Source organism: Pristis pectinata, chromosome 11, assembly GCF_009764475.1.
Source record: "Pristis pectinata isolate sPriPec2 chromosome 11, sPriPec2.1.pri, whole genome shotgun sequence".
In the NCBI taxonomy this organism is placed as follows: domain Eukaryota; kingdom Metazoa; phylum Chordata; class Chondrichthyes; order Rhinopristiformes; family Pristidae; genus Pristis; species Pristis pectinata.
In genome coordinates, this window is record NC_067415.1 from 1,633,913 (window position 1) to 1,647,031 (window position 13,119).

Sequence of the window (13,119 nt, forward strand, 5' to 3'; positions counted from 1 at the left end):
CCTGGGGATGGGGGGCCTGGGCCCGGGGACAGGGAGGGGACGGGGGACCTGGGCCCGGGGACAGGGAGGGGACGGGGGACCTGGGCCCGGGGACAGGGAGGGGACGGGGTACCTGGGCCCGGGGACAGGGAGGGGACGGGGTACCTGGGCCCGGGGACAGGGAGGGGACGGGGTCCTGGGCCCGGGGACAGGGAGGGGACGGGGTGGCAAAGGGGACCTGGGCCCGGGGACAGGGAGGGGACGGGGGACCTGGGCCCGGGGACAGGGAGGGGACGGGGGACCTGGGCCCGGGGACAGGGAGGGGACGGGGGACCTGGGCCCGGGGACAGGGAGGGGACGGGGTGGCAAAGGGGACCTGGACCTGGGGACCTGGGCCCTGGGCCCTGGGACGGGGTGGCAAAGGGGACCTGGACCTGGGCCCGGGGACAGGGAGGGGACGGGGGGACCTGGGCCCTGGGACGGGGGGGCAAAGGGGTCCTGGACCTGGGCCCGGGGACAGGGAGGGGACGGGGGGACCTGGGCCCTGGGACGGGGTGGCAAAGGGGACCTGGACCTGGGCCCGGGGACAGGGAGGGGACGGGGGACCTGGGACAGGGAGGGGACGGGGGACCTGGGACAGGGGGACAGGGAGGGGACAGGGGACCTGGGCCCGGGGACAGGGAGGGGACGGGGGACCTGGGCCCGGGGACAGGGGTGGGACGAGGGACCTGGGCCCGGGGACAGGGAGGGGACGGGGGACCTGGGCCCGGGGACAGGGAGGGGACAGGGAGGGGACGGGGGACCTGGGCCCTGGGACAGGGGTGGCAAAGGGGACCTGGATCTGGGCCTGGGCCTGGGAACAGGAGTGGGATGGGGGTCGCGGGGCAGGGGTGGCACAGGGACCTGGACCCTGGGACGGGGGACCTGGACCCAGGGACAGGGGTGGGACGGGGGACCTGGGCCTGGGGACAGGGGTGGGACTGGGGACCTGGACCCAGGGACGGGGGTCGTGGGGACAGGGGTGGCACAGGGACCTGGACCCTGGAACGGGGGGCCTGGACCCAGGGACAGGGGACCTGGGCCTGGGGATAGGGGTGGGACGGGGGTTGCGGGGACAGGGGTGGCCCAGGGGCCTGGACCCAGGGACAGCGGTGGGACGGGGGACCTGGGCCTGGGGACAGGGGTGGTATCTAGAACAAAGAGGTGAGTTGTGTGCGCGGGCAGTTGAGGAGAAGCCTGGGGTGATGAAGGTTGGGATGGGGGACATAACCCTGGCCTGGCCTGGCCTGGGGACTAGGGTGATGAAGGTTGGGACGGGCCCTTTGATAGTGTCAGGGTCAGGGGATAGAGTCACATTTCCCATTTGGGCTCCATCTGCCCACCATCCCCCAGTGGAGGGACTGAGTTACGGGGAAAGGTTGAGCAGGCTCGGACTTCATTCCTTGGAGCATAGGAGAATGAGGGATGATCTTATAGAGGTTTATAAAATCATGAGGGGCATTGATAGGGTGAATGCACACAGTCTCTTTCCCAGGGTTGGGGAATCAAGAATTAGAGGACATAGGTTTAGGGTGAGAGGGGAGAGATTTAATAGCAACCTGAGGGCAACTTTTTCACCCAGAGGGCAATCATTACACGGAACGAGCTGCCAGAGGAAGTGGTTGAGGTGGGTACATTAACATTTCAAAGACACTTGGACATGTACATGGATAGGAAAGGTTTAGAGGGATATGGGCCAAATGAGGGCAAATGAGACTAGCTCAGATGGACGTCTTGGCCAACATGGACTGGTTGGGCCGAAGGGCCTGTTTCCGTTCTGTATGATTCTATGACTTCACCTGATTCCATCTATCACCTACCGACTCCTCCCTCTCACCTCTTATTACTGGCTCTCACCCCTCTACACTCCGAGCCCTGATGCAGGGTCTCCGCCCTAAACATCCCTTTGCCTCCACAAATGTTGCTTGACCCACCAAGTTCATTCTTGCTGCAGGTTTTAGCATCTCATGTGTCTTCATATCTATTTCTTTGCTCCTTTAGTAATAAACATTAGTAGTGGGTTGGCCATAACTTCGTGTCAGGACAAAGTGCAATTCTCAAGGATTGGGATTATGATGACAGGTTAATTGGTGCTCTGTTATTTCTCTGTGCTACCATTTTATATTCCTATGTAAACCTGTCACGCTCATCTACAACACCTCTACTGGGGAGAGAATGTTCCAACTCATGGTGTAGGGAGTTATAGAATTATTGGAAATGAGCTGCTTGCACTTGAACATATGAGATACAAACAGGGAATGCTGGAAAACTCAGCATGTCAGGCGGTGCCTGTGTAGAGAAAGAAGCAGTTAATGCTTCAGGTCAAAGACCCTTCATCAGAACTGTTCTTCAACCCAAAACATTAACCGTTTCTCTTTCCACAGATGCTGCCTGACCTGCTGAGTTTCTCCAACATTTTATTACTTCAGATTTCCAGCATCTGCACATTTGATTTTCTTGAACATGTGGGACTGGGTTCACAGAAATCACTCATTGCATTGTGGTTTAAGTACGCACCATATCAGTCTTCGCTCAACTTGGACTAACTTGCTTTTTCTTTTTCTCAATTGTGATGAAGGATCTTCAACTTGAAACATTAATTGCCTGACCTGCTTAGTTTTTTCCAGCACCTCCTGCTTTTATTTCAGATTATTTATATCAGATAAACTTAAGTTAGGCCCCATTTGGAGTATTGTGTGCGGATCTGGTCACCCCACTGTAGGAAAGATATGGAGGCTTTGGAGAGCGTGCAGAAGAGGTTTACCAGGATGTTGCCTGGATTAGAGAGTATTAGCTGTAAGGAGAGGTTGGACAAAGTTGGATTGTTTTCTCTGGAGTGTCAGAGGCTGAGGGGTGACTTGTTAGAAATATATAAAATTCTGAGAAATAGGGTACATAGTCATTTTTCCCAGGGTGGAAATGTCAAATACTAGAGGGCATAGGTTTAAGGTGAGAGGGGGAAAGTTCAAAGGAGATTTACAAGGCAAGTTTTTTTTTACAGAGAGTGGTGGGTGCCTGGAACGCACTGTCAGGGAAAGTGGTGGAAGCAGATACGTTAGCAATGTATAAGAGGAATTTAGACACATGACCAGTAGGGGACGGAGGGATATGGACCACATATAGACAGATGGGATCAGTTAGGTTGGCATCTGGTCAGCACAGACATAGTGGGCCGAAGGGCCTGTTCCTGTGCTGTACTGTTCTATGTCTATTTCCAGCATCTGCAGTTTTATTCCTATTTAGTCTTAGAGGGCAGGCACGGTAGTGTAGCGGTTAGCTAACACTTTACAGCGCCAGCGACCTGGGTTCAATTCCAGCTGCTCTCTGTAAGAAGTTCGGCCATTCTCCCCGTGTCTGTGTGGGTTTCCTCTGGGTGCTCCGGTTTCCTCCCACATTCCAAAGACGTACAGGTTAGGAAATTGTGGGCATGCTGTGTTGGTGCCGGCAGTGTGACAACACTTGTGGGCTGCCCCAGAACAATCTACGCAAAAAGATGCATTTCATTGTGTGTTTCGATGTACGTTTGACTAATAAAGAAATCTTGTCTTATCTTATCAGTCAGTTGCACTCTTGACTTTGTATCAAAACTAACACCAAGGACCAGAGCACTGAGATCTGGGTGGACACTTCACTGCTGTGCTGAGAGAGTTCGGCATTGTCAGGAGTACTGTCTGTCAGGTTAAACAATAAACTGAGGATCTATGTGCTTGCTCATTGATCCCAAGGATACCTCCACAGATATCGGGTGTTCTAGGTTCAAAATTCATCCCTCAATCAACACTACTTGTACTGGTCATCCAATTATTATCACATTGCTAATTGTGGGAGCTTGGTTTGCAGAATTAGAATCCTACATGGCAATGAAGCACTGGGTGCTGCAGTGATGACGCACTGAAGAGACCGGGTAAAGAAGTTCAGGGAGGGAATTTCAGAACTCTGCACACAGGCAGCTGAGGGCACAGACAGCATCGGTAAGGTAATTAAATCCAAAGGAAATTACAAAATGGATGAGGATTGGAGCCAGGGACCCACTTTGGATCAGTGGGCTCAGGGACGTTGGATGAATGGGATGGGATTCAGAGAAAATATAGACCAGTCAGGAAAATAAAACAAAACCTGCAGAGGCTGCAAATCTGAAATAAAACCAGGAAATCCTGGAAACACTCAGCAGGTCAGGTAGCATCTGTGGAGAGAGAAACGTAGTTATTGTTTCTGGTCAAAGACCTTTTGTCAGAACTGGGAAGGAGATTAAAGAAGCTCATTAAATTGTAGGGAGGGTGGAGCTGGAAAGGGGGATGTCTCTGAGGGGGGTGACCATGGGGATAAGCTGCAAACAAGGTTATCTGAACAATGAGTGAATGGGAGCAGACCGGAATATGCTGGAATAAGTGAAATTTGGAGAATAAATTGGTTATAGCAGGATGGAGCAAATAAACAAGGCAGCCAATGGTATCATTGAACTATGGAATCAACTAGAGGGGCTGAATGGCCTTGGGCTCCTTTCCAGAACCGGTTGGAGGAATTGCCCGTTTAAGAGGCGAGACCATAAGGCGTGATGTCACCATGATTGGCATTTGGTGACGGTAATAGGCGGGATTGTTTGAATTGAGCAATCAGCAGCCACGACTTTATGTTTTAACCAATAGGGTTAAAGGATACGTTTGATTGACGTAGGTTATCAACACGGCGGGGCGTTGCGTAACTGAAGGCAGCGGAAACCAGACCGATGCCAAAGCGCCACAGAGCGCGGGAAATGCTATGGCCGTTCGTATTTGCTGCTTTCCCATTGATTGACACCAATATGGACCAATCAAGTGTTAAGGCTGACTCTGAACCCCGTCTTACCGAGACGGGCCAATTTGATTGACGTGGTAAATGACTAATGGGTTTATCCAATGCGTGACCAAGGTCGGGGCGGGATTTCCTATTGACTGGCGTCTTATGCAACCAATGATAATTGAAGAACGAACCTTTTTCTATAACTGACGGTTATTTAAGCGAATCAGACACGGAGTAATTTGACTGACAAAATATCCTCCAATGGGATTCTTACTTTCTTCTGGGTCGTACTACCGCGTATATAATTGACATTGACAATGCACCAATGGAGTGGCAGTATTGTTGTTCGGTGAAGCGGGAACTAACCAATCGGGTTCCCGCTACGGGTCTGGTGGCGGTTATGTGGGCGGTTCTGGGCGGGGCTTGTGTTTGAGGCCCAGGCGAGCGGAGCGCGGACGACGAGAAAGTGCGTGGCGAACGGAGCGGGCGGAGAAACTACTCGAGAGCCGGGGCTCGGGCACCCGGAGGCCGTGACCGGCGGTGGCGGCGGGGAGAGCGGCAGGTAGGTGACGCCCAGGCCCGGGCCTGAGGCGCTGGACCGCGCGTAGGTTGTCCGGGCCTAAGCGGCGCCTCCGCTCCGGCTGTGCCGCGGCTTCCAGGCCGGGGCCTCGGCCGATGCCGGCGCGGAGTGGGAGCGGGGCCGGGCCGGGCTGGGCCCCGAGGCCTGGAGCAGACGGCGTGGTGACGGCGTGGGAGACTGTTCGGCCCGTCGCGTCCGTGCTGGCTCCCCGCTTGTTATTTCCTAGGCGACCCCCGTGCGGGAGGCCTCGCTCTCCCGGGAAGGCGATGCCCATCCCCGCCCCTTGGAACTGCCCCTTCCCCGGCCCGGACCCCCCTCCCCTCCCCTCCCCTCCCCTCCCCTCCCCCTGGCCCAGACCAAACCTCCCTCCCTACCAGGAAATAACAAGCAATAGATGCAGGTGGAGACCCTTCAGCCCCTCTTGCCTGCTGTCCCATTGAAGGAACTCCCGGCTGATCCTTTTCTTCAGCCGCACTTTTTCCTGCGCCCTCCGCTGGTTCCCCTCCTCTCATGTCACAGAATGCCATAGACCTTGTGGAAACAGACCCTTCAACCCAACTATCTATGCTGACCAAGGTGCCCACCAAACTAGTCCCATCTGCCCACGTTTGGCCCATATCCCTCTAAACCTTTCCTATCCATGTATTTATCCAAATGTCTTTTAAATGTTGGTATTTTAGCTGCTTCCACTTTCTTTCATATCCCCACCACCCCCTGAAGAAGTTGCCCCTCAGATCCCTTTTAAATCTTTCACATCTTGCCTTAAACCTATGTCCTCTAGTTTTAACTTCCCCTTCTCTGGGTGGGGGGAAGGTGTTCACATTATCTATGCCCCCCATGATTTTATGTACCTCTATAAGGTCACCCCTCATTCTTCTACATTCCAAGGAAGAAAGTCCTAGCCTGGCTAACCTCTCCCTGTAACTCAGCCTCTCAAGTCTTGGCAGCTTCCTTGTAAATCTTCTTTACATTCTTTCCAGTTTAATGATGTGTTTCTTAGGGCAACCTAAACTGTACATAATGTGTGGTCTCACCAACATCGTGTACAACTGCAACATAACTTCCCAACTTCTACATTCACTACCTTGACTGACGGCCAGCGTGCCAATCGCCTTCTTCGCCTCCCTGTCTGCTTGTGGCGTGCTTTCAGTGAACTATGTACTTGTCTTAAACTCATAAGAGTTTTACAGCATGGAGACAAATCCTTCCGCCTAATGGTGGGATTAAGCGAGATAGGGTGCAGAAAAGATTCATGAGGATGTTGGAGACACAAGAGTACAGACGCTGGAATCTGAAGCTACACAAACAAAGCTGGGGGAACTCAGATCAGGCAGCATCTAAGGATGGCAATGGCCAGACGACGTTTTGGGTTGAACCCCTTCATCTGTGCTGATGATCACCAGTCCAGATAAAGGGTCGCGACCTGAAGCATCGACTGTCCATTCCCATCCATAGCTGCTGCCTGATCCGAGTTCCCCCAGCTTTTTCTTACTTCACAAGGATGTTATCTGAATTGGAAGGCCTGAGTTATGAGGAGCGATTGGATAGGAAGGCACTGCTTTGCCTGGAGCAAAGGAGGCTGAGAGGTGACATGATAAAGTTGTATAAAATTATGATAGGCATGAATAGCGTAGATAGCCTGAATCGGTTTGTTAGAGTCAGAGTTATTCAGCACTGGAACAGGCCCTTCGGCCCATCTTGTCCGTGCTGACCCGGTTGCCTACCTGAGGTAGTCCCACTATGCCAATATTCCTCTAAACCTATCCATGACCCTGTCCAAATGTCTTTTAATTCTGCCCACCTCTGCAAATTCCTCTGGCAGCTCATTCCACATTCCCACCACTCTGTGTGGAAAAACTTGCTGCTTGGTTCCCCTTTAAATCTTTTCCATCTCGTCTTAAATCTGTGTTCTCTAATTTTAGCCTCCCCTACTCTCTGGTGGTGGGGGGTGGGTAGGTGGAAGGGGAGGAAAACAACTGTGACCTTATCCATGTCCTTCATTATTTTATAAACCTCTATAGGGTCATCTCAGACTCCCTCACTCCAGAGAAAACAGTCCCAGCCTATCCAGTCTCTCCTCATAACTCAAGCCCTCCAGTCCCAGCAACAACCTTGTGAATCTTTCTGTACCTCTAGCTTAATGACATCCTTGTCACAGTGTGGTGACCAGAACTGCACACAATATTCTGGGTCAGACAGCACTCTGACTGAACCTCCACAGCTCCAGTCTAACAGTGCAGTTGAAATCTCTAATTCCTGGAGCCCTACGCGAACTCTCCGCACCTTCGTGTCCTGCCTGAAGTGTGGTGGCCAGCATTAATGGAATACTTCGGTGATGGATTAAATAGTGTTTTATAAACATTCAGCGTAATCTTCCTACTTTTGTCTTTCATGCCTCTATTTGTGATCCCACTGTTAGACTACCCATCTCTAAACACACCCTGACACTTTCAAAGATTGTGCACCAGCGTCCCTCTGTCTTATCCTCTGGAACTGTACCATGAAGCCTACATTATGTATCCTTGGCATTTTTACTGCCAAAATGTATCAGTGTTGAATTTCATTTGCTGTTGTTGGATTCAAAATTGGTTTGAGTGGGGAAGAGAGAGGGTAGTAGTGGAGGGGTGTTTTCTGACTGGAGCTCTGTGACCTGTGGTGTTCCATGGGGATCTGTGTTTGCGATGTATGTGAATGACTTGAACAAAAACAAGACTGGGCTGATTACGTTTGCAGGTGACACAAAAATTGACAGAGTTGTGGATGGTGAGGAAGGTTATCAAAGGATTCAGCAGGATATAGGCAGAGAAGTGGCAGATGGAGTTTAATCCAGACGAGTGAGGTGTTGCACTTTGGGAGGGCAAATGCAAGAGGAAAGTAGACAGTAAATGGCAGGACACTTGGGTGCATTGATGCACAGAGAGATCTTGGGGTGCAAGTCCATAGCTCCCTGAAAATAGCAACACAATGGATAGGCTGGTAAAGAAGGCGTACAGCCTACTTGCCTTCATTGGTCGGGGCACTGAGTATAAAAGTTTGTAAATCGTGTTGCAGCTGTGTAAAATTTTGTCTACGTTATCTATGCCTCTTGTAATCTTAAAACTTCTATCGGGTCTCCCCTCAGCTTCCACCTCGCCACAGAAAACAGCCCAAGTTTGTCTAACCTCTCCTCAAGGCATATGCCCTTTAATGCAGGCAGCATCCTGATAAACCTATTCTGTACCCTCAAGTTCCACGTCCTCCCTGTAATGGGACGACCAGAATTGAATGCATGAATAGAAGTATCTAAAATGACAAGTGTAGATAATCAGTCTTTTTCCCAGGGTGGAAATGTCAAATACTAGAGGGCAGAGGTTTAAGGTGAGGGGGAAAGTTTAAAGGAGATTTATGAGGCAAGTTTACTTACACAGCGAGTGGTGGGTGCCTGGAACGGGCCGCCAGGGGAGGTGGTGGAAGCAGATAGGACAGCAATGTTTAAGAGGCATTTAGACGGGCAGAGAATAGAGGGATATATTTGGGATTATTTTAAACCGGTTTCATAGTCGGCACAGATACTGTGGACCAAGCAGCCTGTTCCTGTGCTGTACCATTCTATCTTCTAACAGTTCCAGTCTCTGTCCTCTTCTAGTCTATTATTATTCTCCTCACATTGCCACACTTCAAATTTTGGTGCCACCTGCAAAACTTTATCCAGCACTTCCACATACACATCATTAAAATACATTGTCAATAAAGCAGTAGTCTTTGCACTAACAGCTGGAGATCACTACTTGCAGTCCTCCAGTATGTAAAACAACTTGTTGGAAAGATGCTGCAATCAACAATTAAGGAAGGTCTAACAGCATTTTGGGGATATTGTCAATATTGCTTCATGTGGGAGAAATTATGCCTAACAAATTTATTAGAAGTTTCTGAGGACTTCTCGATCAGAGTGGGTAGAAGATATCGTTGCATTTGGATTTCAAGAAGGTGTTTGATAAGGTGCCTCAGAACATAGAACAATTACAGCACAATTCAGGCCCTTTGGTCCACAAAGCTGTGCCGAACACATCCCTACCCTAGAAATTACTAGGCTTACCCATAGCCCTCTATTTTACTCAGCTCCATGTACCTATCTAACAGTCTCTTGAAAGACCCTATTGTATCCACCTCCACCACCGTTGCCGGCAGCCCATTCCACGCACTCACCACTCTGAGTAAAAAAAAACATCCCTGACTTCTCCTCTATACCTACTCCCCAGCACCTTAAACCTATGTCCTCTTGTGGCCACCAATTCAGCCCTGGGGAAAAGCCTCTGACTATCTACCCGATCAATACATCTCATCTTATACACCTCTATCAGGTCCCCCCTCATCCTCCGTCTCTCCAAAGAGAAGGCCGAGTTCCCTCAACCTGCTTTCATAAGGCATGCTCTGCATTCCAGGCAGCATCCTTGTAAATCTCTTCTGCACCCTCTCTATGGCTTCCACATCTTTTCTGTAGTGAGGCGACCAGAACTGAGCACAATACTCCAAGTGGGGTCTGAGCAGGGACCTATATAGCTGCAACAATACCTCATGTCTCCTAAATTCAATTCCCCGATTGATGAAGGACAATACACCATGTGCCTTCTTAACCACGGAGTCAACCTGCGCAGCCGCTTTGAGCATCCTATGGACTTGGACCCCAAGATCCCTCTGATCCTCCACACTGCCAAGAGTCCTATCATTGATACTATATTCCGCCAACATATTTGACCTACCAAAATGAACCACTTCACACTTACTTGGGTTGAACTGCATCTGCCACTTCTCAGCCCAACTCTGCATCCTATCTATGTCCCTCTGTAACCTCTGACAGCCCTCCAAACTATCCACAACACCCCCGACCTTCGTGTCATCCGCAAACTTACTAACCCACCCCTCCACTTCCTCATCCAGGTCATTTATAAAAATCACAAAGAGTAAGGGCCCCAGTACAGACCCCTGAGGTACACCACTGGTCACCAACCTCCACTCAGAATATGACCCTCCAATTCCCCTCATGAATTAAGTCATAAGATAAAAGCATATGGGGTTGGAGATAACATTGGCTAATAGGTAGGAAGCTGATAAAGGGTCATTTTCAGGTTGGCAACTTGTGGCCAGTGGATACCACTGGTCAGTGCTGGAACTGCAACTGTTTACAACATACGGTGATGACTCGGAGGAATGAAGTGAACGTGTAGTAGCCAGAATTATGAATGGCACAAAAACAAGTGGGAATGCAAGTTGTGAAGAGATTGAAAACAGTTTATGGAGACAAGTTGATGGGTTGGGGGAGTTGTCAAATGGAACACAATGTGAGAAAATGTGAAAGTTGTTCATTTTGGAAGGAAGAACAAAAAACCAGAGTGTTACTTAAACAGAGGGGGGAAAAAAGCACTACAGAGAACTGCAAAATAGAGAGATGGGGGGGGTGGTCCTTGTGTACAGAAAGTTAGCACACAAAAGCAGCAGGTAGTAGGAAAGGCTAATCGAACATTTAGTGCTTATTTCGGGGGGGGTGGGGGAGGAGGAGAGGTGAAGTGTAAAAGTAGGGCAGATGTGCTGGAGACCACATCTGGGATACCGTGAACAATTTTGGTCCCCTTATTTACGGAACTGCATTATTTCATCAGAGGTGGATCAGAGAAGGTTCACTAGGATCCTGGGTGTGGGGGGGTTGTTTATGAGGAAACATTAAACAGGTTAGGATTCAACTCTGGTGTTCAGAACAAAGGGTGTCCTTTATTCTGGGATGTCACCCTCTGGTACTGGACTCTCCCACGAATGGAGACATCTCAGCATTTACCCTGCCAAGCCTTCTAAGCACCTTGTGCCTCAATAAGAGGAAAAGACAGGAAAGTGCACCATATATTCCTCCATATAAACTTTTATCTTCATTATTTCTACTGCCTCTTCTACTGAGATTCTAGCTGCCTTCTCTTGCTGAAGTATTCTGGCCCTGCCCTCCAGCTTTAAGCGTGGGTAAATCTGGTTAATTTGTTCCACCTTCTTTAGCCACATTCCTATAGAAGATTTTTACATTAACTTGCATTGTATTCTCCTCTTGTTCTCCACTCTGTTTGCTATTTTCACCCTAAACTGAGTTACCCCTGCTCCTCCCTGCATTTAATTGGCTTGGCTAACAAACCATGCCAGTGAATCTCCTGGTGAAGATTTTTGTCCCATCTGTTGACGTACAATCGTTCCAACTTGAGTAGGTCCCTCCTGTCACAGAACAGATTCCAATGCCTCGGGAACCTGAAGCTCACCCTTGTGTCTGTGTCTTTAGGCGTGAGCCTGCCTTGTTTTTCTATTATCGCTCTGGCTGCTGTGTGGCATTGGGAGGAATGCAGAGATCACTGCCTTGAAGGACCTAGTTTTCAACTTCATTCCTGGAAGTTGCAGAACACAGTCAGTGATGTCCTTTACTCTGGTACTATGAAGATGCCAAGTAGGATTTACTTTGCAGAAAAGCTGTCTGCCTCCCCTAACAATGGAATCCCCTGTAGTACAGCACTTGCTGTTCCTTCATGCCATGTGCAGTCCTTGGTCTCATGGTGCCGTAATCTGGATTGTAGTTGAGTGTGCGTGCAGCCGCAGTGTAGAGATCCAAATGAAGGGTCTCAACCTGAAACGTCAACTGTCCACTTCCCTCTCAGATGCTGCCTGACCTACCGAGTTCCTCTAGCATCTTGTTTGTTGATGCAGGGAATTCGTTTGAGTGACAGGTACTCTGAAGATTACGACACTTCTTACCTTTCCAGGTGTCCACCCACTTCCTATCCTGAACTTTCTTGGCTCTGGGACAGCCACCACCTCTAATTCATCATCCAGGAAACTCTGCCTCCCTAGTAGTTTGCAGTGACATCCTGCCCTTGATCTCAGAAACCCTGAGCTTGAGTTCAGACAGATGGAGACATTTTCTATTCACGTTCCAGTCTCTCATTAGTTTGTTAGCACAAGTGAGCAATGTTTAGAACATAGAACGGTACCGTACAGCACCGAACAGGCCCTTTGGCCCACAATGATGTGCCGACCAAGCTATTCCCTCCTACAGAATGCCCATATCTTTCTATTTTCCTCTCATTCATGTGCTTATCCAAGCCCCTCTTAAAAGCCCCCAATTAATTTCCCTCCACCACTCTATCAGGCAACGCATTCCAGGCATCCACTATTCTCTCAGTAAAAAAACGTACCCCTTGCATCTGTTCTGAACCTACCCACTCTTCAAGGGCAGCTAAGGATGGGTGATTAAATGCTGGCTCAGCCTGCGAAGCTCCCATCCCTTTAATAAATATATTAAAGAAAATTACTTTTCCAGCTTTTTTTTACCTTGCCTATCCAGTTTTAAAATGTTACTATTTGTCTGATATTTTCAGTTTAGCTAATCTTTGTTTTTATGTGCTGCTTGCTGTAAGTTGTTAAACAAGTAGTTCTAACTGGGAAGAAAAATAGGGTTAAAGCTACATTATTCACCAGCCAATCAGTTCCCAACCTTCCAGTGATGTCATTGATTTTTTCGAATCTCCACAACAATCACTGGTTCCCCTTGGGTCTGGCCCCGCCTCCTCTCCTGTAGATTTTGAGTGATCTGGATAGGTTGGATGTAGTAAGGTTTCCTGTTGTGGAGAATTTAGAACTGTGTGTCACCACTTAAGGATAAAGGGGGTCACCCACTTAACGCAGACATGGTAAAGGTTTTCTGAAGATCATGAGAATTTGGAACTTTTGTTCTCAAA

At 49.6% G+C, this 13,119-nt stretch overlaps 1 protein-coding gene across 2 annotated transcripts in view; it reads left to right on the forward strand.

Moving 5' to 3' along the window:
- The first annotated feature begins 5,210 nt into the window (after positions 1 to 5,210).
- The window catches only part of nup98 (nucleoporin 98 and 96 precursor), a 62,859-nt gene continuing 54,950 nt past the window's right edge, over positions 5,211 to 13,119 (forward strand). For both annotated transcript variants that reach the window (XM_052026002.1, XM_052026003.1), the window contains exon 1: positions 5,211 to 5,359. The gene's annotated coding sequence lies outside the window, so the exon portion shown is untranslated. The remainder of the gene's footprint in view (positions 5,360 to 13,119) is intronic.